The 27,922-nt window shown below is 39.5% G+C and overlaps 1 long non-coding RNA gene across 1 annotated transcript; it reads left to right on the top strand.

The window, feature by feature from the left end:
- Positions 1-2,140: 2,140 nt before the first annotated feature.
- Positions 2,141-27,479, top strand: LOC145980647 (uncharacterized). Its single transcript, XR_014440867.1, has 5 exons — positions 2,141-2,195; positions 11,166-11,242; positions 13,992-14,054; positions 15,541-15,631; positions 27,171-27,479. It is a non-coding gene; the product is annotated as an uncharacterized LOC145980647 (long non-coding RNA).
- Positions 27,480-27,922: the final 443 nt, after the last annotated feature.

Genomic DNA, 27,922 nt, shown 5'->3' with positions numbered 1-27,922 from the left:
GAAATTTGTTTACAGTGAAGAGTAAAACTGTAGACAGGAGATATTATATTGCTCACAACTTTGGTGAAGGATAAATTCACAGAGCATGGACAGCAGCTATCACATTCGTTCATCTTATTTACAAGAAGAAGTCTACAAGTAGCGGCAAGTATGTAGAAGATTCTCTAGACTTTAGAAAGTTCTTTCACAGGGGAGCTTTTTTATCTGCACCTTCGCTGCCCCTGTTGCGACCTCCCATTTATACAGAAATCTGTGACTTTTACGTCATTATGCAAATTACCTCCACATCTGCGTCAAAGGTCAACAGCTCCCAAGTTTTGGGAACGAAGGGGAGTTTTATTGTTTCGGCCGGGGGGTAGAATGTACGCTAGGCACTATGATTGAATATTGCCAATTTTTTCTTGTGTGATATAAATATCTGTATTATCAAAAGTAGTATGGAGTGTGTAGTAGGGGATGATGTCAGTAGCAGCCAATTAACACTTCATGCGATATTTTAAAATATATAGAAAAATGTAGTATTTGTATGATATTTCTAAATTTTATGTAACTTAGTGACCTCCGTACATCCCCCCCCCCCAACACACATAATTTACTTTCATTTAACACTGTTAAACTTTTTAAAATGGATTTGGTTTACCAAGCCCCCCTGATAACCCATGAGCCCCCCTGGAGATAAATTCTAGCTTCGTGCCTGGTTGACTTAAAATATACCCTGGGCGTCTTTTCGGCGAGCGGTTGGTTTTCACTGGTACAGCCCCCTGCCTACTGTAGTCTGCTCTTTTGGGTCCTATCAAATATCGCCTATTCACTTAACCCATAGAATCGCCATTCTCATGCCCATCAAGTGCTGCACGTGGCCACTATTTATAGCTAACATCATATTAATATGGCACTAATCACAAAACTTTGAACTACGTATATCTCTGCGATGATTTCTTACATATTTTTCTCCTGCAATTAGTGTTCTGGGCGGAAAGGGGGGGAAGGAATAAGTTTATTTAGCATTAGTGGCTTGAGGAATTAGTTTCTACAATTCCCTGTGCTGAACTGGCGATCGAAAGTATTGAAGAGATATCTCAATTATCAAGGGGTGGCGCCAGCCTTTCTGGTGCATGTGGGAACTTTGGTGCATGTGGATGACTTTCAAAGGTTTGAATGGGCCACATCTTCAAAGAAAGAATGTTCACGTTGTTATTACATGATCCAAACAAGAATTTATTATAAAGTAATAGCAAGTTTATATCTTAGAGTAAAAATTAAACAAATTCAAATGTTGTATTGAATATTTGTTAAATATTAGGTTACTGATTGATTGATTGATTGATTGATTGATTTGGTGTTTTATATGTCCACTTTATGCACAGTAAGGCTAATCGGGACAGGACCTACAGTTTAAAGTGGGATTCGAAACACTATGAGCCTCCACCGGGTATCAAACCCGGGACCCCTTGATAACAAGGCGAAGACGTTACCACTGGGCCATCGGGGTATTAAATATTAGGTTCTGACCTCCTAGGTCAAGGAGTTAGGTGAGTATGCTCCGAAACGAGAGGTTTTGGATTAGAATATTGAAAGGTTTCCCATCGTATTAATATTTAGTTTTACATTGTAATTTTTATTTCCATCGCGAAATTTGTCAATTACATTTTGACAAGGTGATTCTTCAGGTGAGGTAAAAGGTGCAGTTTCCCGTGTATGTAGCACCTTGCCATGAAGGCACATTTAGAGGACGTGGGGTTAGGGACACATTCTCGATCTCGTCCATTTTGGAGGTGATGTGATAAGCACCACGCTCCTGCCGCCTTTATCCCCCTGGGTTGCCCCAAGGTATCCCATGATTTGGGGCTGGGTGAGCCCCAGCGCCCCTGCAATCATCGTTGCTTATGTGTAACACTCGGTGAAAATATCTCTTGAAATTTGCATGCTATAAGCAATAGAATTTACGGTTGCTCGATTTTGAAACGAACTGTACTTTCAAAATTCAATTGTAAGCACTTCAAGTGCTTTTCTGCTACTTCCACATTTTCTATTAACATTTAATTGATCGTTTATGCTCGACTAACATCGTAGGTGCTCGTATATTGCTGATTTAACGCGACACGTAATGCATTCATTGTTCTGGTCTTTGTGTGAACTTCGTCTCGTGCTCCATCCAGCTCCGAACGTCCACTATCGGAATCACAGTAAGAACGGTATGTAAATATTTGTACACATTTATGCTTGCAATTTGTAATATGTTGTAGGATACAGACGAAACGCATTATATGAATATCTTTACCAATATCGAATATTATGTGTGAACATTGCTCATTTCAACATGCTTTAACTCGTGCATATCTTCGCTGATGGGAATGAATGATGACTGGACGAGATTGATGTACGAACACGTCCAAAGAACCCGTGGCAAGAGAGGACTTGAACCCGGAACCGTCGGTTGGGAGATCGTGGGGCGACCACTCAAACTTCTCAGCCACCATAGTGACTGTTCCATGTAAAATTAATAACATATTAAGCTGGCATCTTGCATTAGTTAATAGTCCTACATAGGTTTCATAATTTATAGCATAATGTAATGTAAAGTTTATAAACATATATGTATGCACGTGTGAACGCGTGTTTTTCTCCTTATCCATGAATGAAACTCATTGTTCCTTCGCCACATAGCTGAATGCGCGCTGCTACACATTCTCACTAGTCGTCTCACATCGACTCTGTGTATCACTCCGCGTCACATTTTCGCACCGTAGTGAGTCACATGTTCTACTCGCACTTCATCCGACCCGGACTCACGTTTTAACTCTTTACGCTTGAGACTACAAGGTAAGGAACAGTTCTCTCAACATATGTTTTATTCTGCATGAAGTGTGTCAGCATTCACCCCCTGCATGACAACCACCAAAGCAAAAGTTTACCAAATCCTGCTCCACGTTATGAAGAGGCAGAATAACTGAATTGACCGGAATTTTAAAATGAAATCCGAACCACTGAAGATGCATCCACCTGCAAACATCACAGTGATTATTTGATGATATCATTACCTAGGGCTCGAAATGGACCGGAGAGGGAGCCGGTTCGTGAATATCTGGAAACTCGATGGACCCGTTCCGTGTCGTCAGAAATGGCAACGGACCGTTCCGGTTCCTTCATTATTTTAGTTAGGTGTTTCACTACATTTTCCTTTTCGGCCTGAACTAAATTGTTAATACTATTTATCAGTACTTATTATCAACGTACGAATTAACGGGGGAGGGGGTGCCGGGGATTACCCTCCCATAAAAAAAAAAGCCCGGGGCAAAAGGAAATTGTTGCCTGCGAGGAATGTTTTCATCCCCCTCAAAGAAAGTGGGATTGAAAGCTTAAGGTGTAACATATCTTAACTATGAAACAATCACAATTGAAAAAACATTCGTGTCCATTAATGCTCCAGTCATCAAAGATTTCCCTACTGGAAAGTATGCAGCCTTGTGGATTAAAAGAGGACACTATTCTCTAAGTGAACAACACAGCAGGCTGTTTTCCACTTAATTTTTCATGGCATAGTTCTGATATGTATTAAAGTGTTCGCAAGAAACTAGTATTTAGGTTAGATGGACATTAAGTGTGAACTTGGCAATAGATATTTGGTCACGTTTTCGGTGTTACTAGCTCTTTTTGTGTACGAGTTTGCGTTTTCTTAGAATGTAAATATACCAAGTGTTTCTAAATTACGTGAAAATTGGGTGGTCGAGGGTGGGCTAGCAAATAGAATAAATAAATAAATCCATGATATATATTATTTACCAAGCTGGTAAAACCTGGTGGATGCACATGGCATAGTGGTTCTGATTCCACTTGAAACTGTAGGTCCAGTCCTGATTAGTCTTTCTGTGCATAAAGTGGACTTAAAACAACAATTCAACAACAACAAGAAGCTGGTAATGAATTATAGTGTAAAACACACAAAACGGTCTTATCAATTGACTAACATAACTCAATTTCACTTAAAAAATGAAGAATGTTTCTTCTATTTTCTCCATCTCAGTTGGTTTCCTTTCATTAACGTGCGAAATATAAACACATGTAATCAAAATGTCATTGTCCCGCGGTTATACAGCAGTGCTTTTCGTCAATCGGTTTCCATACTTGACGATTGTTGTTTTGTTCTCTTGTGTTTCTTGGAGCAGCGGCATCTTTAATAATTTGGTTCCCTTTTTTGGATTTCATTTACAATTGAACAAACCGAATTTAACAGCCGTGGTTCATTCGCAACGTTTCGGTGGCGGAGTTCGTGGCATGATATTGTGCCTTTACGTATTGTACCAGTTACCCGTATATGTTTTTTTGCTTTAATTTGGAGAAAAGTCTTGTGGAAATCAACGCTCTTTTGTGATTGCATCTATGTGAAGATGAAATTTTGATTAGTCTGGTATATTGCAAGCAGATCAAGCGGGCTTAACATGACGGGTAAACGAGCTAGTGTATCCGATTATTTTAGGAAAGAAAGTAGAAAGTCTAAACTTGATAATGCCATCCATAAAAGCACTGCTTTCACCAGTTGAAGTTGAAAGTGATTCAGAAGACACGATCGAAGAGACGTATCAGTAAGTGATTGTGCTGTTTCAAACTCTCTCCCCAGTGATATTGCCGAAACTCCAAATTAACTTCCACAATAGCCTGTATTAACGCATTTTCCTCACAAAGCATTTGGCAATATAAATCGAAGTTTCCAGGCTGTTGGTATAAGTCTTTTAAATGGTTGGAATACAGCGTTCAAGCTGATTGAGCCTTTTGTTTCCCATGTAGATTCTTTGTAACTGAAACATGGAATAGTCACATTCACAAAAAAATGGCTTTAATAACTGGAAACGAGCTCTGGATAAAGAGTCTGGTTTTCGAAAACATGACAACAGTCAGGCTCATAAAGCTGCTCAGATATCGTGGAAGTCCTACATTAATATGAAAGAACAAGGTAAAGAAGTGTCAGTTTGTAAGTGCAGCTCAAGTAAAAGAGAACAGAATATTTGTCACAAATTATACACTGCTGTTCAGGGAATAGCGCAAAGAGGGCATAACGGGTCCGACCAAAGTTCTAATAAAGGAAATTTCCTTGAATTGCTTGAGCTCTTTTCAAAAACCAACCCCCTCTTGAGAAGAAGACTTTACGACGAAGGTAGGTAAAATGCTTTTATTCAAAACGATTTGTTAAAAATCTGCAAAATTAGTCGTAAATATATTTAGTGAGGAAAATGGCTCAGTACTTTGCTCTCATGGTAGATGAAACAAAATATGTCAGCAAGTCCGAACAGTTGTCGGTAGTTGTAAGGTACTATCTGAATTCAATTGTTTCCCCTTTTGGGCGAGCTGACTACAATTCACGATTTCCGTCTGTTTAAATGTTAAAAAGAAAAAAATTCGAAATGTCTCGGGTCCAATGTATTTTGCATTATTTGATGTTTATGTAAATATTTAATATTAACTATTATTTAATCAGCACGTCATTTCACTTTCATTAATCTTGATCAAAGACAAAAGGGACAACACCATGTTAAGTAAAGTAAAGCGTTCCGTTTCATAAAAAAAAAATCCATTTCAAGCCCTGGCATTAACCTCTACGATATCCCAGAGTTCGTCTGCCAAAGCACACATCACAAGTTACCTAGCCGTTTCGGTTAAAGAAATTTAGATTTGCTACATTTTCTGTAAATTTCAATAAGTGGTACTTGTGATGCAGATTGTGATCGTTTTCCATTTGATTCTCTTTTGTTGAAGAAGAGAACAGCCATGATTGATTGATTTGGTGTTTTAAGTCCACTTTATGTACAGTTAGGCTAATCGGAACTGGACCTACAGTTTAAAAAGGGATCCGAACTACTATGTGCCTCCACCGGGTATCGAATCTGGGACCCCTTGGTTACAAGGCGACGACCCCTACTACTGTGCCATTGGGGAGGCACAAGAGCAGCCATGAAATATACAAGAAGACCCCAATGCGTTTTCCCCCTCACCCCTTCTTACACCAGAATATATCAATGTAGAAAAGTATTGCGAGAATTATATTTAAAACACTTCCGAGGCCAATGAGCTAAGATGAAGTTATTCAAAGAAAATTTGTTGAAGCTTTCACCGGCGACGAACTACGAAAGAAAATTTATGCACGTCAAAATCTAACAAAAAGCATGTTGTTTAACGTAATTTTCCCACGCTTGTTGCAAAGGAAGGAGACATTATTGTCCGTCTGCCACACCCCTGCGCTTGGGCCTTCCTTCAGTACAAGAACGTCTGCATCTGCAGGACACAAGCACACATTCGCATGAAGTTTTGGTCTATCTTTACAAGCATTTGACACAACGAGACGATAACAAACGTAATCCATTTGCGCAAAAGAAAGAACTCACTAACTTTAATCCAATGGAAATGACCCAGTCTTCTGTTGTTTTCGGTCATGTAGCGCAATCCGTATGTCTGTTATGAAACCTTAGTCACACCAGTGATGCCATCAATAGGGACATGTCCCTACGCATAGGGACTTTTCACTATATTTCGCCCGCGTAGGGACAGATTTTGCCAAACGAGGGAAAACGTAGGGACTTTTTTCAATCTTGGAAAATAACATTTTATTGTGCAAAGGTGCAAATCTTAGTCGCCAGTCAGTTGCACTTTCTTCGTGCTCGGTTTGGAATGAATGGATTACTTTACCTGGAAACTTTAGCGAAGGAGGAGGAAAAAGAACTAACTAACAAATCTCCATCAGAATTTTGGAACATGTAATCGGTTACCAAGAACTTTGAAGGCAGTTCTTTTTCTAAAACATTTTCAACATTTTGCTAACATTACCACATTCCAACGCGAAAACGGAAACAATATTTTCAATGTTAAGTGATACAAAAACAAGAAAAGCTAAATAAAATGGGGCCAGAATTGTTAAATTATTTGCCAGTGATAAATTCTTTCCTTAAGGCACGTGAAGAAGACTGCAGGAAATACAGCATCACCAACCAACATCTATCTCTTCACAGTAGCAGCATGTACGACTTCAAATAACATAATTAACAGTAAACGACTCAACGTTCTTCATTAATTGTGGAAGCACCAAGCAGAAAGATTTGGTGAGTACATGTGTATATTTTATCTTCTGTTTTGCATGCTCATGAGGTGTTGTTCTTTTTAGACGCTTTACTTGGCGTAGGGACATTTGGTCAGTTGTAGGGACATTGCCGAAAAATGGGTGGCAACACTGGTTACAGCTGTCGTGACTTGACCGGTTGACTTTCTTCCATTGAAGCTGGTTATGGTAACACTGGCACACCACTGCACATTAAGAACAACACACGCATTCATAGATATGGCCAGGATGTTCGGCACAACCTTTCATCATATTTCAAACCCCAAACGTGCCGGAATTTCCGGAAGAACCTCCGTAAATAAGGGAGGGCTTCCCACGGAACTCGCCATCTTTGAAACTGGCGCTACTTTCTGCTGTTCATTTGATCAATTTTTAATTTTCCGAAACAAGATGAGATTGCCATAATGGCGTCATCTAAAGAGATATCCAATGAAATATTGAGTGAAAAACGTATAGAACGGAACGTCGTTTGTAATTTTCTTGCATTAATAGGCTTCTGCAAAACGCACTACATACTGCGGAAGAAACACGTTGTTGCCAACCTTGATACTTTTATACCAAGTTGTTCCAGAAAGGCGTAGAGAGAGAATCGTTCGACTCAATGTGCAAATGGCCTTCACGCCATAGCTGGCGGTTTTTGCTGTACTGTCGCCCACCATCCTAAACGACAGGTTACAGTAAGTAATAAGAGTCGAATATTTCAATCAATTTCCTGCCATGAACGGTAAAATATTATTTTCTAACAATAGTAAGGAACACGCGGTCTTGATATTTGTTCTCTTAATATTATCAATTTGTTCACGGGAGGGAGTGGCGACTTTTATCAGTATCATGCATCTGGGTTTTGGTGATTGTAATTTTTTTAAATGGAAGTTTGACCTAAGGGTGGCAACATATCAGTTGCCTGCGTACGCCATTGCATGTGAATGATTTCCATTCTTCACTTAACAGTAGAATTCTCATCTTACCAGTTGTATGTATAATATATAAGAAATAACATGCATTTCCTTTTGTTTGCACCAGCGTATGCAGGAAGGGGGCAGAAGGGTCTCCGAAATTCTGAGAAAATATAAATTTTCAAATGAAAGCATTCAAGAACTCGGGAAAAATGTAGGTGGTAAATACAAACCCTCCTTAAATGACAACTGATACCATTTCCGTCTTGGAAGAAGCTTTAAAAGGCAGTCTGATTTGTCCTCCTCAAGAACCCCCCCCCCCCCCAGCTTTACAATTCCATCCTCCCCTCCAAAAAAATATCCTGCGTACGCTAGTGGTTGCATGAATGGGAAGATTAAGTTTGCGGGCGCGATCATCGCCTCCCCTTGTTGATGTCCAAAACTTACCATACATCTTCAGTGAACATAAGAGCACATGATGATACCCTCTCCTTTTGATATCTATAATAAAATAAACGGGACGCATATTTTATATATATATAAATATATTTTAAAGTAGCAATACAACTTGCGTGAGCAGAGCGAGAGAGAGAGAGCTAAGCTAAGAATAACTCACTCGCGCAGCGTCGTAACAAAATCTAATTAGTGCTGAGGAGCAGATGAATGCGTGGATTATACTCATGTGAGTTGGCAACACTTTCTGTATGCACATTCTTTTCTTTACAGAAAGTCTTTGGATTTGATGATGTATTCGAACGTAGAACGACGGTGTAAGATTTTGTTTAGGGGTATTTTTCACAATCCAACCCACATAGGAATATGACAGATAGGGTAATTTTACCCTTTTCTTCGATTTGTTATTGGGGAGAAAATTTAATTTTTATTTCCTTTCTACCATATCTTGTCTGCAGTGCTAATTCTTTTATTTTAATGTGTCTTCCTTTGAAAAGTAATGACCATTGAAATATATGTATTAAATATGTATGTATTATATGTTTCAATGTATGTGTGTGTGTGTGTTTGTGTGTCCACCCAATTTCGATTGATTGATTTGGTGTATTAAGTCCACTTTATGCACAGTAAGGCTAATCGGGACTGGGCCTACAGTTTAAAGTGGGATCCGAACCACTACGTGCCTCCACCGGGTATCGAACCGGGACTCCTTGATTACAAGGCGACGACGCTACCACTGCGCCATCGGGGAAGCCCACCCAATTTCGAGTTGTAGCTGTTGCCTTTGAGTCAAGGGGTCCAGGGTTCAATCCCCGGTGGAGGCGCATAGTAGTTCAGATCCCATTTTAAACAGTTGTGGGTCTAGTCAACTCTTAAAAACAATACCAGTGCCGACCAAACTACGGCCTGCCATGGCATTTTATGTGGTACACCTTAGTACAAAACCTCTAATTTTATAGTGACGTATTATCTTCATTATAAATAAATATAATGTAAAATGTTCCGCGACTAACTGCTCACGGAATTACTGACCTGCATAAAATAAAGTTTGGATAACCCTAATATAGAGGATATCTATCGTACAATTTTGACTGATTGATTTGCTTGATTTTACTTAGCTTTTCTGTCACTTTTAGCTAATTGCAAAGATGAGGATGACACTCACAAACACATGCGAACAGGAACGCAACACAAGCACCACAAAGCCTCACTCGTTAGTCTGCAAGATACAGTCTATGTGGAAGACAGGTTGACATTTGGATGCCTTCCCTTACATCCCGTCCGTCCTACGGGACTGGCCCTTTCTGATCTCCCCGTTGGTGTAGTGATTTGTGATAACGCTGTCGGCTTGTAATCAGGAAGTTCCGGATTCGATCTTCAGGGAAAGCACATCGCACAGTTGTTCAGATTCAACACTTTGAATTGTGGATCCAGTCCCGATTGGCCAATCTGAGCAGAAACTTTGACAACTTTTGCCTGATTTCTATAGTCCGGAACTGCGAACTCGTAAACCAACAACGTGTCGTTCTTGCTTGGAACTGAGCAAGGAACGACGCATTCCTTCAGCGACTGACGTGTCCTGTGTCGTGACTAGCACCAAGAGATTTATCGCCACCGACTCCCGTTTCATATAGCGATCACAAGGAAAAGAACCTTCGGCAAAAAGTCTCCGCGCACCTTCCCCTTCTTCCGTTCAACTCTGGCCGTAAGGAAGCATGCTCCACTATGCCCCTCCCCTCCACGCAGGAGTACGGTGCACAGGAATCGCGGGTCTGCGCAGGCTCTTTTACTTGTGGTTCCACTATATAAGCCTACTCTCTGACTATTATTCATTATTCTTCTGAAGTACAAGTACAACTATTTCGATTAATATTACCAGTGCGTAGTTAGAGATCGGTTAGTTCATTGAACTCTCCAGTTTAACTACTGTCTATTTCTGTGGGAGTATGAAAAGGTTTATTACCCTTAGTACCCATTATTCATCATTCTGAGCTGCTTTGAGGACAACCATGATAGCAATAGACAACCAATCTCGCTATCAAAGGTTCTGGGTTCGATTTCTGGCCTAGGCTGGGTGATTATTTTTTAGTGTCTCCTTATATTCATTCTCATCGTCGCGATTATACGGAAGGGACAGAAACGTTTAAGTTGCTTTGTGCTCGGATAGATTAAACGAGACTGGACCCACAGTTTAAAGGGGATATGAAAGACTGTGCAATGTGCTTCCACAGTGGATCTATCCAGTGCTGGCCGATGAGGGGGGCTGCAGGACTGCAGCCCCACAAACAAATTATATGTTGTTGCCATTAGTGCAAAAATTAAATATGTATACTTCCCCTATTTAATTTTTGCACTAATGACAACAAAATATAATTTGCCACTGGATCTAACCCAAGAAGCTTTGATTGCAATACCAATGCGATGCCACACTTTAATCGGGAAGGACAGAAGAAGAAAAACAACGTAAATGCAGGAGGCTATTTGTTTAATATCAAAAGCAAACCTCATTAATCCATTGCAAATTGCATCCTCAATTCCTCATTACTACGTTAAGTTACTAATACAACTAACATATTCCGTGTAATGTCCTACAGTATTAATGGGTTCAAATCTTGGTAGTTTCCCTGGGCCTGTTTTTCTCGAAAGTTCTGATCGAATGACCACAGCTTATTTGTAATTAATTAATCAAATACGTTCTATTTTAATTGCAGACAAATCAACGAGAAAGATGTCGGAATCGGTCACAGCGGCTTTTGTGCTAGAATGTCTCAATGAGAATATGGCGGAGGTAAGTTGCAGGAAATATAGTGATAAAAAATTAGTGCAATCTCATTTTGGTGAAAACTGAAGTTTCTAAAACCTCGTCCTATCGCTATATTTTACCAATTCTTAATTTTTCCGGACAGCTACATACACCAACGTCTAAAAATTAACTAATCGAGCATTAAAAATGTTATGTAAGACTATCATTAACCACACACGCACCAAAACAACTGTTTGCACGAATAAAAGTGCCTAATCGCAAACTATACGTACAAATTTTAGCATTAAATGATTAATTAAATCCGACTCTCCTCTGAATGGTGTTGCAGGAAAAATAAAAATATAATTTCCCCTGTACGTTGCACAAGCATGCAGGCACATAACTGGATGTGCGGAGTGAAGACGAACAATCAACGTAGGTCATTGTGGAAGTGGTGGAATCTCCACCACATTCAGACTGCCTTTACCCATCAAAGTTCGCCCTTGAAATCCCTTGACGAAGTTGGATGCATTAGGCTTATAATGCTAATAATAAAAGTAATAATAATAATATAATAAAATGGTGTGACTATATTTTATGGTTTTCATTCTGCGAAGGCTCAAAATTAGGGTTGTGCGACTTATGGGTCAATTTAACACATACACACCAGGAGCGTATCCAGAAAGTAAATTTGGGGGGTCCAGCCAGGAGTGCCCATCCCCCAAGGCCAATGGTGCGTGCCCCCTCTACAATAGTACGAGGATATTTTTTTACTATTATTTTATTCTTGGAATAAACATACATTCAATTTCAGAATTGAATGTATGTTGACACTTTTCAGAAGGAGCTTGAAATATTTGGCTGAACTCTTCATCTAAAATTTCCCGAAGTCTCTGAAGCAGTTCTGACGTCTCTTGGGTAAGAAAGAGCAGAGGCTAAATTGTGATGAGAGCTCTAAATACTTTGGTAACTGTACAGTAAAACTGAAAACCTTTTCACAGATAAAGAGTACAATTAAGAAAGTCCCCTTTCAACTGCAGCTAGAAGATCATTTGCTTGGGATGGTTCACTAGGACAGCTCCATTTAACTGAAGTCAGATTCTCAGCTGGTATATCACTACCCAGTGTGAAACTAAAGAAAAACCTTTAATGGGTGTTATTTTCAGAACCCACAAACCGTACACACAGAGAGAATTTTCTATACCTGCCACATCAAGTGTCTCATTGGAAAGTATGCTGAATCCACCATAGTATTTTCAAAAAAAGAAAGGAATTTGGGGGGTCCGGACCCCCTGGATCCACCACCTTGATACACACATACTGTGGATAAAAGATTGCTGAAATAGCCTTCTTCCCTAAAGGTCAGAAAGTTTTCCTGAAACAGTTACCGCCATTCAGTGGTCCATCGTCTGAAAGATGTTGTTGCCAATGGAAACATGGCGATTGACCGCGCTGATGCACGAGTCCTTCAAAAGGGCAAGCGAATAATATCAACATATCATTCAAGCATTCCGAATCCACAAGCTCACCTTTATCGTCTTCTCCGTCCCTTTCATGTGTCGCTGAAGTCGTCCGAATCAAATAGCTCTTATCAATCAAGCGTACATTCGCCACCATCTGATTTGCTCTACCTGATATTGGAAGCATTTATTCGAGGACGGTGCCACTGGAAAATATTATCCATGGTGTATTGTCGACTGTTACATCCGGGTCAGTGCTACTTCAACCTTTTCATCCAATGCGGTGCAGAAATGTTGGGCTACTTCGCAGTCTTGTAAGTGTTTTGATTGATTGATTTAGTTTATTTTACTTCGCGTTTTGTGCCTCTTGGTTAATTTGCGAAGATGGGGATGAGTGATGAAATGATGAAATTGATGAATGGACATTCACAAACAACCAAGCCCGACCGGGATTCGAACCCGGGACCCTTGGCGTCGCAGCGCGATGTGCTAACCACTCGGCCACAGGGTCGGGCTCTTGTACTCTTGTAAGTGTTGAGGTGCTTTAGGTACTGCCATTGAGTGTGAGAACTTTTTCTGTTTTTGTTCTCGTATTTGTATTTTGGTTATTATTTTATGTCGCTTTTCTCCCACTTTTGGTAATCGCGACGATGAGGATGAGTGACCAGATGAAAGTCATGGACGCTCACAAAGAACACCCATGCCCAGGCCGGGAGTCGAACCAAGGAACTTTGAAAGTCGACAACGTAACGCGCTCAGCCACCGAGCCGGCCAAATTTAGGACCCATCTGGCCTATAACCCCCGGGCAGTAGCGTCAACTTCAAATAATATTTGGGAGGGTTGATACTAACGTTATATCTATCCCCCTGGAGGGATTTTGAGTTGGAAATACCTTGTCCTCCCGCTCCGAAAGTCAGAGTACAAATGTATGGATATTTTCAAATATAATTTTAAAATATAAAGTCAATAATGCCATTATCTCGGTTTTAAAACCTAAAATCAATAAATAATGTAATTATTAAAATGTCTATCTCACGTAAGAGCAGAATTGAAATACATTTAATTTTGCAAAATCACATTGATGTAGATACTTTTCTAATCAATATTGTATTTAGGTAATAAATACCGTTACTGATGTGGCTGTTCATAGGTTAACCTAAAGGGGATTGTGAGATCAGAATCCCCCTTTGGAGTTCATTTTACTGAAAAATAGGACAATATAATTATTTCGCTTCATATTCCTATGTATAATTGCAAAAATAAAGCTTTTTTTCAGCAGTCGAATACTACTATTATTTTTTACGTGTGCCTATGATCATGTTTCTCTTTGCAGGTCCGCAAGATCCTGGAAAAGTGCGATCTTCTGATCCATAAACCCAACTTGACTAATGAGGAGGTAAAGAAAATTTTATCTTTCATCAATGAAGCATGCAAATAGTTACAAATTTGATTGATTTTTTACTTTTACAACCAGATATGAAAGTTTTATGAACAAAATTTACTTTAATCATCGACTTAAATTTGCTAATCGTGACTAGACATTGCAGTTTGAAGTGTGGTCTGGACCTTGAAATACACTACCAGCAACTCATTAATTACAGGAATTTAGCGTTAACCCCAATGAGATCTTTAAGATCGCTAATATTGAATCTATATATTTGATTTATTTTAGGACTTTTTCTATCATTGCAACTGCGTAAGTCTATTTTACAAAGTAGACAAAAATACTTCAAAGTTCGTTAAATGATTACTGAGAAAACGCATAGCCATCAAGTACGTTAAACATGTCCGCATCATACAACAGCATTATGGCACGTGTAATCATTCAAGTAACTATAGTGTCAATTAAGGATTTTACTATGTAAGGAGACTTATCTCTCGAGGTAGTTTTTACGACCTTATTTCAAAATGGCGGGGAAAGGTATTGCATACTTCCTTACCGTGGTCTGATATGAGTGCTTCATGTTTAGTTTCCAAAGCATTGAGCTTCAGAGGGTGATTTACCGAATGACGCTGTCCCTTGTGTGTACGATGTTTACCACTCTGTTGTGCGTCAATTGACACAAATGTGGTGACTCCAGTAAAGTGCATAAACTGGCAATAGCGCATTTTGGTGGGTGCATCAAAATACACGCATAAATGCAAAAAAGGGTCAATTCCTCAGCCGCTGTCCGGTGTTATGCACAAGAAATGCATCAATTGAGAATATCAGACACGATAACTTCAATGAAATGATAATTACAAGTTTAACAGTGTCAATTCAATCATCAAAAGTGCATCAATCTCAATTTGACGCATTTCGAGATCTGTATGTGATATGGAAAAATAAGCTATTATGTCATTAATTAAACAGCCGTAACTGTGTTATTTTCTAACTAAATGCCATACTTCATGCATCAAATTAAAAGTTGTAGAGTATTTTTTTAAAGTTGTTGAACACGTTGTCCAATTAAACAAGGCAACCTCGAAGCAAAATGTGTAGAGAAACTCCGTAGCGCTTTCAGAGCAAGAAGTATATTATGAAAGCATCTCATAGCAATAAGTATAATCATTGTGTAAGGTAAATGACTTCTTACATTAGTGGGATAAAACGTTTATCTAGTTGATTTCGATTATTTTTTGATCACATTCAATTTAATTTTTTTTTTCATGCTTGATCCCTTTTCAAAGTCATTTCTGCTTTCCAAACCTTGTAGGACGGCCAGATGCTGAAGCACCCAAGCCTCTACTACATCCACCCTGGTCTTTGTAAGAAGATAAAATAATGTAATCAGAATTCCCATCAAAACCAGAAGGAAAATTCATACGACTCATTCATTGCTAATTTCTTGTATTTTGTGTTCTTCATTACGATTTTTTAATAATTTAATTTTTCTACATAGAAACAACAACTTGAAGCTCTGATGGAAGAAGCTCACAATCTACTAATGTCCAACTTGCAGCTTGCCATCGATATTTCTGAAACTGAATCCTGTAAGTATCATTTATACGTATTTCAGTGCTGCAATTCAACCCGTTCAAAAAAAAAATCTCTCGTTCTTTATCATATCATCGACCAATTATCCAGTTTTGCAATTCGTGCCTTTCATTTTTGTACTTGCAATAGACGCAAATTTACTAGCGACGTTAGTTATAATCTCGTAAAGGGGGGGGGGGCCAAAATCATGACACTCACCTGGGCCTCCAACGTTTTAGTTACAACAATTTTATGACATACAAGGTAGGATCGTAGTTTGGGACGGAAGTATGCTAGGCGCCGAAAGTTTGGGGAAGAGGGGGCTTCGTAATGGGTGCCCGCCCCCTCCGAGAGAACGTCTATAATCTGCCAATGAGGCTCCCTGAAGACTACACACACAGTACAACCAAATATTTCTTCACCAAGTCTTCAATTTCCCAGAAAACCTGTTTGTTTGTCTTTTTTTTTTTCAGAAAAATGGGGTTCCTTAACAGTGTTTCTGACAGCAAGCAACTGACTTTGAAGAGTATCAATTGTTTAATTGAGTTGGTGTTTTAAGTCAACTTTACGCACAGTAAGGCTAATCGGGACTGTTAGTTAAGTTGGTGTTTTAAGTCCACTTTATGCACAGTAAGGCTAATTGGGACTGGACCTACATTTTAAAGTGGGATCCAAACCACTATGTGCCTCCACTGGGTATCGAACCCGGGATCCCTTGATTACAAGGCGACGACGATGCCACTGCGCCATCGGGGAGGCTCTTGAAGAGTATCAAAATTACATTTCAAAACTGATTTATTTCCATTTTACCATTCACGTCAAATATTTTAATCGCCATTCGTATAATTTTCTCTCTCAAGGCAAAAATTTCAATTTTTCAGAACAATTAACTCGCTTTACTAACTTCACTAATATTACTAAACTTCTATACTGTTTGATTAAAAATTATAACAATGCACTTTAATTACTAAGATCAACTAAATAATAAAATATTTTATTTGTATTTAAAATACAAGCGAATATACGCAAATTTAGCTATATTTCATTTCTACTTGTGTACAGATTTCGCTGGAATATTTCAAATAGATACATTAGAACCTGTATTTTGCCACGCCTGCACTTGAAATATGGAGAAACAGGGGGGAATTCCCCCACCAACGATCTTGTCATGAAATTTCCCTCCCCCCAACGAACTTTTCTGGAGAGGACAGTTCTTTTTCTAACAACGAACATAAACAATTAGTTTGAGAGTCGAATATACTTTGCTGGAATATCGAAAATATATCGACACAAAGAACGGACAATACAGAGCCTCGTCTCTAAGGACACTGAACTGAACCCAGAACACAGAAATTAGTCCGACTTGTTATTTCTTTTCCATTTCTCATTGCTTTTCACCAGCCACCGCAAACTATACAAATATTTATGAAACACCTAATAGCATTAAATAGATGTGGATTTTATATAGGAAGCTATTATCTTCTTAATGCCTCTTAACTTTTGACCCTCCCCAATAGTCACTCAAAGTACTGTTCATAGCATTGGTAGTACATTAAAATCTTCAATTAGCAATCGAATTTAAAATGAAGGACAGTCGATATAATATATTGTATATTTTATAATATAATTTGATTATTAAATAATTGTCACATATTTAATTAAATATATATATATATATATATATATATATATCGCATTGTTGTGTGTGTCTGCCTTCTCCTCCCCCCAGCAATCTGCAGTGATTTCGCACCCTGTGGAGAAACGCAACACATAAAATTTACTGACTTCTTTACGCTTTCTCTACAATGTTCATCGTTTTTGTGTCATAAGGATTCATTTTCATTATCGCCTGGAAACAGAGTAAACAATGTTGTTTCTTCAGAAAAGGCAATGATTTCAGAAAATTCCCCCTTCGTTTCAAATTGCATCAGAATATCCCTACGCGGAGGGAAATTTTCTTCCTTGCCTTCTCCTTCGATGCAACACTGATCGTTATCAGCTGCTTTCCGTGCACTGCTTTGATCAAGGCCATTCCGAGTCCAGTGACCCAAATCTCCTGCCTTCCGTAAGGGAATGTTTCCAACTTGATTCTGTCTTCCGCCGCAAGATGGTGCAAGTGGCTGCAAATGCAAACGGAGAACGAACATGGTTGAAGCTGGTGTGGTGCGGGTCACGGGGGGGGGGGAGGCTACAGCCTAGGAGCCGCAAGTACAGGGGGGCGCAAAAGCGAGTCGCAGAAGTGACAAAAGCCATCGACTATTAAAATTCCTTAATATTGTGATAATAGCACAATTATCAACAGCATGTCAAGTCATTTTAATGGCTTATTTCATGAAAGTTTAATGAATAAATTTTAATCAGATGTGTCTATATTTTAAAATTTGCAAGTATTATTAACACAGAGCATGCAATTAGTGGAGGTGCAATACCATGATGATAAAACTGTTATTATTATTATTAATAATAATAATAATATCGGCATGGCTCAAAACAAAAGATAGCCTAGGGGCCCAAATTTTATAAATCCCCTGGGGACACCCAACAGTAATCCAGATGGGGATGAGTGCTGATATGATGAACTTGATGAATAGACACTCACAAAGAACGCCCAGGCCAGAATTCGAACCAGGGACCAATAGCATCATAGCGTGCTGTGCTAACTGCTAACCACTCCGCCACGGAGGTCGGCTATTGTTTTCGAAATTGCAGCCCGCACACTCACAGGTACGTCCCTGGAAATATATTTCTAGGGGCGGGTCTGAACCAAATGTCTCAGAAATAATAATAATACATGTTTAAATTAATACGTTAATATAATTTAGAGCCCTATTCATTATATGTTAATTAATTTTGTATTTTATTGTTACATGAATATGTAAAAAGACGGTATAAGAATAGAGATACAACAGCAGGTATACATTATCTAGCTTACGTGAAATTAAGATTGCTAAAATGTGTATAAAAACAACGGTTCTGGCAAGGAAATTAATGTAAAAAATACAAGAATTGAATATTTATTGAATTGCAAAAAAGGATGTTAGACCCAGTTGATGAAAGTAAAGTTCCTGATTAATATTTTAAGCATTTATAAAAGTATAATAATAATAATAATAATAATAATAATCCGTGGCTCGACAGCCCTCGAAGGGCCTTGGCCTATCACCCAACTGCCAGTCTCCCTCCCACAATCCTACCTAGAGACGTGGAGTTCTTCAACCGGTAATGGGGTGACGTGGGGTCTGCACGTGGAACCCTCAGCCGTTAGATGAGATTTCCGAGATCGGATTACGCTATTCACCCGTAGCTCCCCCAATTTCCTCACGGTGGTGGGTCGCAACCGGTACTATACACAGGCCAAAAAACCAAGAAATTGAACCCAAACCGTCCCGCAGTCTGAGCCCAAAGCACAGCCCCTTATAAAAGTATTAGGGTGCGTAAATTTTCTTTGGTAGGCTACTGTCATTCAAGGCCTTATGATCTCAATATAATCCTTGCCTTCCAGCAGAGGTCCTAGGGAGGTGTAACTCGGTCATTCACCAGAGGATCTGCGCCGGATAAAAATACAAATGTCATTGCTTGTGTTTCGCTTATTAGGAGTTTATTAGACTCTGGTGCTTCCAATTAAGCAACTGGCTTCATGGCTTGTTTTGACATGCTTAAAAATATCCAAAATTACCGAAATCATATTGTAAACAAAGTAATATAGTAAAACTTCGTTAATCCGGACCCCGATAAGCCGGACTTCGCTTAATCCGGACAGGCAAAAGGTCAAAGAAAAAGCAGAATGCAAGGTTTTAAATGTGGCTAGAAGTCAACAAGAGAACTTCCCAAAGAAAAGGCAGTCAACCACTGATGAAATTCTGTTTCCCGCAGACTTTGCACTGTACTGTATAGTGTATTTAGGTCTATGTCCTTTAAATACATCCAAATAAACGTGTTTTGTTGCTATAAACGGAGTTTTAATGCACTCTATTGTTCTTTTAAGTTATTTCAGTTAATCCGGACTTTCGTTAAATCGGTCAACTTATCCCCCCATTAGTCCGGATTAACGAGGTTTTACTGTACATGAAAATCGTGTTCAAGTATTTCAATCAAAAATAGTTAATGTGCACTGTTCGTATTGACTTCTGTCATTAATATTTTATGTTTATGCAGCGGCAGGCAACGTCCCGTCTGGTGTTGCTTGATGCTATATTTAGTTAAGCGAAGCCTTCGGTCTGTACTGCTTCAGGCTAAGGAAGTGGAGTTACTTTCCTTCACCAGAACACATCTCGGCGAGCAAAAGAGCAACAGGAAACGTACTTAAACAAGATAATATTCCTAAACCATGCAACATTTGTCATTTTAGTGGGGGTACGGAGGGTTAAGCTATTTCCTGCTCATAAAAAAATGTTGATGGAAATTTCTAGAGCATGTACTTACCTGCCAGCCATAGTCACTCCTTACTGAAGGTCCTCCATTTCTGAGTAAGGACTGCCTTCACGGATTTTTTCCGTTTCATTTACAAGTACACCCCAGCACTTCACTACTGTCAATAACTATCGATAACTTCACTAGAACGATACCGGAACGTCTTAAACATGCAATCTGTGGTCCTAAAGGGTATAATAGACCATTTTTAAACACCACACCTGTACTACACTCATGTAACCACGCGACTTGACTAAACCAAAGAAGATAAGAGAGCAACGAAGGGGAAAAGGTTTGTGTGTGAATGAGTTACTATGGCAGTGTTGCCAGTTGATGAACATTTTATAAGAATACTGATTATGAGTCGTTCACCTGATGTATATGTATGTATACTCTGTCCCAGCTATCTCTGGAGCAGGTGAACGAAAACAAGTCTCTGTGAAGTAGTGACGCGAGACGGCTCCACCAATGAACACACGAGGGGAACGGGATTGCGTGGAAAGGGGAGCGACTGCAGTTACCAGCCTTCCCAGCAGCGTGTATGCTTCGCTCTGCCCACTCGATTGCCCCCCTTTCTCTGCCGCTATGAGCGGCCTTGTTCCAGAGATAGCTGGGATGGGACAGGGTATAACGACACACCAAAGGGAAACATATCGTCGTTTCACACAGGATTCGAACCTAGAACTGTCAGCTTCTACATAAATGTAGAATACGAGGAATATGGTTTTGGATTGGCAACAATATGTATATTTGCATTTTTTTTTTTTCTAGCGCTGTGCTTCTTTGGGCCAGTCGTCAGGAATAAGAATCATTTGGTGCAATTGGTGAAGGAATAAATTGACACAAATACCCACAAATTACACAAATATGCCCAGAATCAAACCGGAAACGTTTGAAATAGTAATAGGAAATATAGCACTCAACGCGCCAGGCGAATGCACTTCTACACTTTACTTTTCTGTCCACTACTCTTCGCTGGTGCCTTCATCATAAGAACTTCTCAAAATATCGTTTTATGTTCATAAATGTTCGTGTATCCATGTACTTATTTATTTCGTTAAGATAAATTATTAGTTTTATTCTTATCTGTAAAAAAGGTGCTGGTACGGCGTTCCCTTGCGTACAGACAGAAAAAGCAATATCATTTTTCTGTTAGGTATTCGTTTTTTCTTACTACATTACTCACTGTGAGTTTCTGAAAGCATGACGGTCAAATGTTAGTGAGCATTACAGAGTATATATGTGTTGACTACTGCCAACACTGCCTAACGCTTCTTGGCCGTGTCAGAAAGCCATAGGTGTGGTGCGTTCTGTAGTTTCGACCATGTGATCTGGGGCAGTGTTTCCACAATATGATGGCACAATTTCCCTCTGTAAGGGACAAACTTTCCCCTTTTCGAGTATTTTTTCCCTTCAACTAAAAAATCAGGGTATAATAATAATAATAATAGTAGTAGTAGTAGTATATTTTAAGCAGTGGCGAAGCGTGACATATTCACGTAGTCATCGCAAGATTTGCTAAACGTCAGGGTCGATCTTTCAACGCGGTGGAGGGAGGGATATTTCTATGCGATAAACGCCAAGGTCATTGCCTATTCATTGCCTAAAAGTCCATACCACATATCTTACGTCTACAAAATACATAATTCTATCTCATACGATGATTTTGATTTGATTTGATTTGCTTTATTTTACTTGGCTTTTTGTACCACTTTTGGCAAATTTGCGAAGATGGGGATGAGTGATGATATGATGAAATTGATGAATGGACACTCACAAATATCCATGCCCAGGCCAGGATTCGAACCCGGGATCCCTGGCGTCGTAGCGAGATGTGCTAACCACTTCGCCACAGAGGTCAGCCCCTTACGATGAGAATTATTAAATATTATTATATTGTTCAATAGGTATGTGTTTTTCCTCTTAACAAGTGGAAATAGCAGACATTCGCAGTGGCGTTCCCAGGATTTTCGAAAGGGAGGATTACGTGTACTTTTGTTTTAGTAATCATTCATTATTTTGCCATCTTTATCTACCTTTAACGGTCTTATTTTTATATTGAGCCTAAGCAGGACACGCCACTGGGCACTCGGAAGAAACTTGATGACTCCAGAGAAACCCTGCCGTGTTACTGTAAACATGGGGATGGGGGCTGAAAAAAGGCCTGTTATGACCCAGACCTTCAAGAGTGGGGGAAAGTTGTTGTTGTTGGACCTTGTCGTAGGGTCTGCCTGTTCGGAAGCGTTCGGATGTTCTCGACACCGGCAGAGACCAGAGATATTCGCACCATTCTGCGATGAGCTGAGCCGTTCAACACCATTGCCTTCAATAGGAATCTTGGCGGGAGGGTTCGGTGCGAGGGGTAGTATCGGGCCCTCTTTTCGATACGCTAAACTTTAGCGAATCTCTTGCGTATTTCGAGATGTTCCATGCTGTCGCTTGACTTATTTCGTACAAATATGCGAATATCCTGACTTATTACTTTTATTTTTTTTAAATTCTTCTCTAAAATATTTAAAATGCAATATTTTAAACATTTTGCTTAGTCATCGCCGCATCCCCCGCTGACCTCTGATTTTAAGTGCTGATAATAAATAAATAATAATAATGTTTATGTTTATGACAGAATATGGAAATAGAATCTAATATATGTTTTGTTCAGTCTGATATTTTCAAATTTCCCTGAAATATTGGTATTTTTAATCGCGAAGTTCCATTTTCCCTTTTGGCTTAAAATTCGGTCAGAATTTCCCTCCAAAAAGGGAAATTTCCCTTCATGTAGCAACACTGATCTGGGGTCATTCGGACCAGTGCATAGTGATCCAGAATGCCAAAAAAGTCGGCCAAAATAGAAATTTTGACTTTTCGGCAATGGGACAAAACACGACCACTTCTGTAAACAATTAAATGGGGCATGAAACTGCCATATAAATTTTTCTCTAAATTGATTATTTGTTCTTGTTTTCGGGCCTTAAAATGGCGGTTCGTGAAAATGGAATTTTCAGACTATATTTTGCATTTATTTTTAAGACTTGTTGTAGCAATTATTTTTTCGCCGGACAATATAATTATGCTAGGTAGACTCACAACTACTCCGTAATGCACAGAAAGAGAACACATATTTGAATTACAATAAAATATAATGTTTTTATTTTTGACTTGAAAATACAAAAGTTATCGTGAGTTAAAATAGCTTTCGCCTCTATTTCCCGCGACGATTTCTAAAGCAAAGGATACTTTAAATTATTGCAAAAAAGGCACGGGAGAAAAGTTTTGCTACCTTTTGCTATTTTTGACAAATTTAGCTTATTTGTGAACGTGTGCTCCGTTGTTAATGGGTCAGCTGGCAACCCTGAATGAAACTGTCAAGATTGCGCGCGCTAGGGGAATGGGTCGTCTCCGATTTCACTTATAGCTGATGCTTAATACATATAAAAGTAGTGCAGTGTAACAGAAATTTATTCAAACGACCCAAACAAACCCTAACACCTCCCAAAACTTTCATCAACACCCTCCCTAAATTTTCCCCAAAGACTTGGCTGTGTAAATATTACCCAGAAGCAAAATTACTCCATAAATCCGAGTTATAATTACATTAAAGCATTTGATTAACAATACGTTTATTGGTTAAACTAATTTTATTAATTTTGAACATCTTTATTGTAAACTGCTCACAAAAAGTTTTGCATCACCAACAGAAACTGTATTCCTGGAAAGAAAATAAACATACAATTGCTCAATCAGTACAAGAAAGAAGAAAACGTGGAAAACATGGGAACGTTCACACTAATCCAAAAAAAAAAAAAAAGACACACTGCTGAAGTAGCAAAGAGAAACAAATGGCACAACAATGCTATCTGCCTATTTGTTATGTCAGACAGGATGTTTACCACCTGGTATGTCCCCCTCGAGCTGCAATGAGGTCTTCAACACGCCGGGGCATGCTCGCAATGAGATGATCAAGGTCATCATGTGGTAAACGATCCCATTCCTCCTGTGCTGCCAAAAGAAGCTCACGTGGAGAGTCTGGGAGCACAGGACGGTGTGCCATTGCATTTCTCAACATGGCCCAAGCATGCTCGATACAATTCATGTCTGGGTTTCCTGGCGGCCAGAGCATTCTGTTAATATGGGCCTGCTGCAGATAATCTTGCACCACCCCTGCACGATGTGGTCGGGCATTATCATCCATGAACACAAGAGTTGGACCAATGTTCCGACGGTATGGTTCCACAGTTGTTTGTAGGCTATCTCTGATGTAACGCTGTCCTGTCAGTGTCCCTTGAATTGCAATTAGGGGCGTTCGGTGGCCGTGCATAATTCCTGCCCAAACCATAATGCCACCTCCTTGGAATGGATGAACAGGTTGCACATGACGAAGTCTCTCCCGCGGTCCTTCGCCTCTCCACACTCTCACACGTCTCGAATCAGGCCTCAGACAAAGCCTACATTCATCTGTAAAGAGTACACACGACCAATCTGCAGGTCCCCAATGCACATGTTCGCGTGCCCACACGAAACGATCACGCTGTTGGTTTGCACTTAGAGGTTGCCGACGCATGGGTCTTCGGCAACGTAAGCCTCTTGCTCGCAGTCTATTGCGAACAGTCTGGGTCTAAACACGTACGCCTGAGGCTTGTTGGAGGTCATTTCGCAACTCATTTGCGGTCCTGGTATTATGCAGCAGGGCTGTGATTCCTAGCAAACGGTCCTGGGCTGGTGTTGTTACCCGTGGTCGACCTGAACGGTGGCGATCTGCTACTGTCCCACTGTCTGTGTACCTTCTCCATGTTCTGCTGACATCGCTCTGTGCGATTCCCATCGTCGCGGCTATCGCCCGTTGTGACATCCCACTCTGCACGAAGGCGATAACCCTTGCCCGATCGAACTTCGATATTGTACGCCTGGGCATGTCTACAACGCACCTTCACTACTTGAGTCTCTCTACGTAAGTGGGAGATATAGCCTTGTCCATTACCACCCACAATACTGAGATGTTCGAACACACAAATATGCTCAGCTGGTCGTGGCTGTCGTCTGAAGAGCGAGTTTTTGCGGGGTTGAATGGGTATCTTGCACAGCACAGTTTGCTTTCTCACAGCTGGCCCAGTGGTACATGTTGCGATTGTTCTTTCTATCATTTCTTGGGTGATGCAAAACTTTTTGTGAGCAGTTTATTTCACAATTGATAAAAATGATAGAAAAGATCATGTTTAAATACCAAGTTGAAAGGCAGGAGCGCACGTGTGGGTGAAATTTACAGGCGATGTTTCTACGGCCCTGTAAGGTGAACTGACGAAGCCTCATAGCTAATTCAAGGTCTTGGCTCATGACATTCGAAAGTGTTTACTGGAAAGGTCCTGAAAAGGGTCGCCTCAGGCACACTCATCGGTAAAGATGAAGGAAATATTTCAAAATCTTTTGGGTCATTTTTACCCATTGACGTGTCCATGCGGGTTAATAGTGATGGTGTGTCATAGAAATCCACGAAACATTATTCCTGAAAAATCTGATGAAGGTAGAAATTATCAGATTAATCATTTGATTAATTTGTGTTTGATTCTATAAATTTTGAAAATATCGCTTAAGGACTCGTGATGCTGCAAAAAAGTATTTTAAGGATATGAAAACTGTTGTCGAAGAGATCATTTTCTTAAAAATAATTTCAATTGACTTTTAAAAAAATGTGGTTGCTTTTTCTTCACCCTATGCAATTTCAAAAGCAGATTATCAGTTTTGAAGAAAGTAGCGACAGAAATAGCTAATAGGCGATAAACTGAAAAGCTTCGCCGGGAAAATACGTCTAAGGAACTCGCATTCATCACCAAAGGATATTTAAAGGAAGAAGATAGGAAGTGCTTTGATAGGAAGCCTGTCTTCCTCGCTTTCAACATTTATTGTACATAAATTCAATTTAACGATACTTCTCAAATTTGTCCTTACTATTATTATTATTATTATTTTATTACTATCATTATAATCCTTATTTTTGTTATTATCTAATCTATTTCTGGAAATGGATTTGGGGCTTCCAAGTGTATTGTTTAGTTTTACTGTGGTTTCAAGTGTGTACTGAAATAGGTCACAATTATACTTTTGGTATAAAAATCAAAATAATCAATCTCATGTGAATTCTGTGGACCCAAAGTGTGAATTATTCCTTAAAATTGCTAATTTACACATTTGTATTGATTTAAGGATCAAATAGCGAGCCCCTGATGATTTTTGCCTGGTTTTTTCTCATTCCGGATCACTGTGCAGTGATGGTAACCCATTTGTGTACATTTTCACTTCCAGAAGTCAAAATTTTCCCTTCTTTTCACAAAATTCCCTCCATTCACTGAACTCTTCCAGATCTGGCGTATATTTGTTGATTTTATTCATTCATAGTTATTACCGAAAAGATAAAATGCACTTACGAGTTCCATTTTACCCAGTGCTCGAAGTGTGTGTGTCTGGAGGCGGTCGTGAGGGGATGTTTAGTCGAGTTTGAGGATAAGTAGGCAGTGGTGTGCCCAAGGAGGTATTGTTGCGGGTGCAAATCGTAACACCCCTCTTTGGTACAGTTCCTGAATAAAGAACTTTAAAATCAAAAAAAAATATGACAAAATCAGGGTTGACTACTGAAAAAAGTGTTAGTGTACGTAACCCCCCCCCCCCCCCGTTTTTCGAAAATCCTGCGCAAGCCTCTGTAGATGGGGTCAGGGGTATATCCAGAATTTTTCATTTGGGGGATGTAAGTAGGTATATTTAGAACCAAAATGACCATAAATTGGTCCTTCGTGAAATATTTGAGAAGGGTGTTGACGACATTTTGTGGGTGTGTGGATGTTGATGAGGTATGATTCAACGTGGAGACAATGAAACTGGTACGTGGATGCAGGTGGCATAGTGCTCGACATGGAGGGACGTGGAAGATGCTATCCCCCCAGATAAGAACATTTTCAGGATGCATCCTCCAGCTAGAATAATTTACATAAGCATCCCCGGCCTACTACATTGTATCCGTGATAATCCATACAAGCATCTCCCCAAACATTCCGAAACCCGACAAAACATCGCCCAGCTAGGTATTTCCACTTCGAACACTGGATGGCATGCAGGAAATATGAGTAAATAAAGACTAATATACTTTCCTATTTTCAGAATGCATCCAATAAAGCGTCTCCTTGAATCATTGGACATCCACATGTCTTCGAAGGAATTAATATAAAATTTAAGTCTACAAATCACAATATCCTAATAATTGGTATTAGGTTTAACCTCCATAATGGCGCTCCAACCTAAAAAATATGTGTGTGTGTGTGTGGAGTGTAAATGCATTGTGGACTGTGTGGATTAGAGAGACATTCAAATTTGCAACGAAAAAAAAATGAGAAAAAATAAGCAGCCGACGTGAAATAAAAAATACAACTCCGAGTTTTCTGAACATGGATTGATTGTGTTAACACCATTCAAACTAACAATGTAAATAAAGAAATACAAAATGTGTCAAATTATTTCTCATTTCATTATTGATTCCTGGCCAGTTGAAAAGTAAATGGTTCAATGAAAGTCACGGGACAAATATGTGTACGTTCAGGGCATAATATGCAGCAACAATATATGAAGCTAAGGGTAGAAGCTTGGTGAATGTATGACACTGAATTTACGTATGAGGCTTGCCACAACATCCAACATCGTCTCTGGTATTTTGTAAAGTGATTGGTGTCAAAGGAAGACCTGCCACGCCTCAAGTTCTATTTTGAACATTGGTTTGAAATAGTTCAATTCGATGATGTTGAGGTGAACTGAATGGGGTTTTCAGCAGCCTCGATGAACGAGCAGGTAGAGTGGTCGACTCATGCTCGCGCTATCGAAGGTTCCGGATTCGAGTCCAGGTCAGTGCAAGGGTCTTC

The sequence above is a fragment of the Lepisma saccharinum genome, chromosome 2, assembly GCF_977018435.1.
Source record: "Lepisma saccharinum chromosome 2, izLepSacc3.1, whole genome shotgun sequence".
NCBI classification, from domain to species: Eukaryota; Metazoa; Arthropoda; class Insecta; order Zygentoma; family Lepismatidae; genus Lepisma; species Lepisma saccharinum.
Note: the sequence above shows the minus strand (reverse complement) of the source record. Positions and strands in the feature narration are given on the sequence as shown.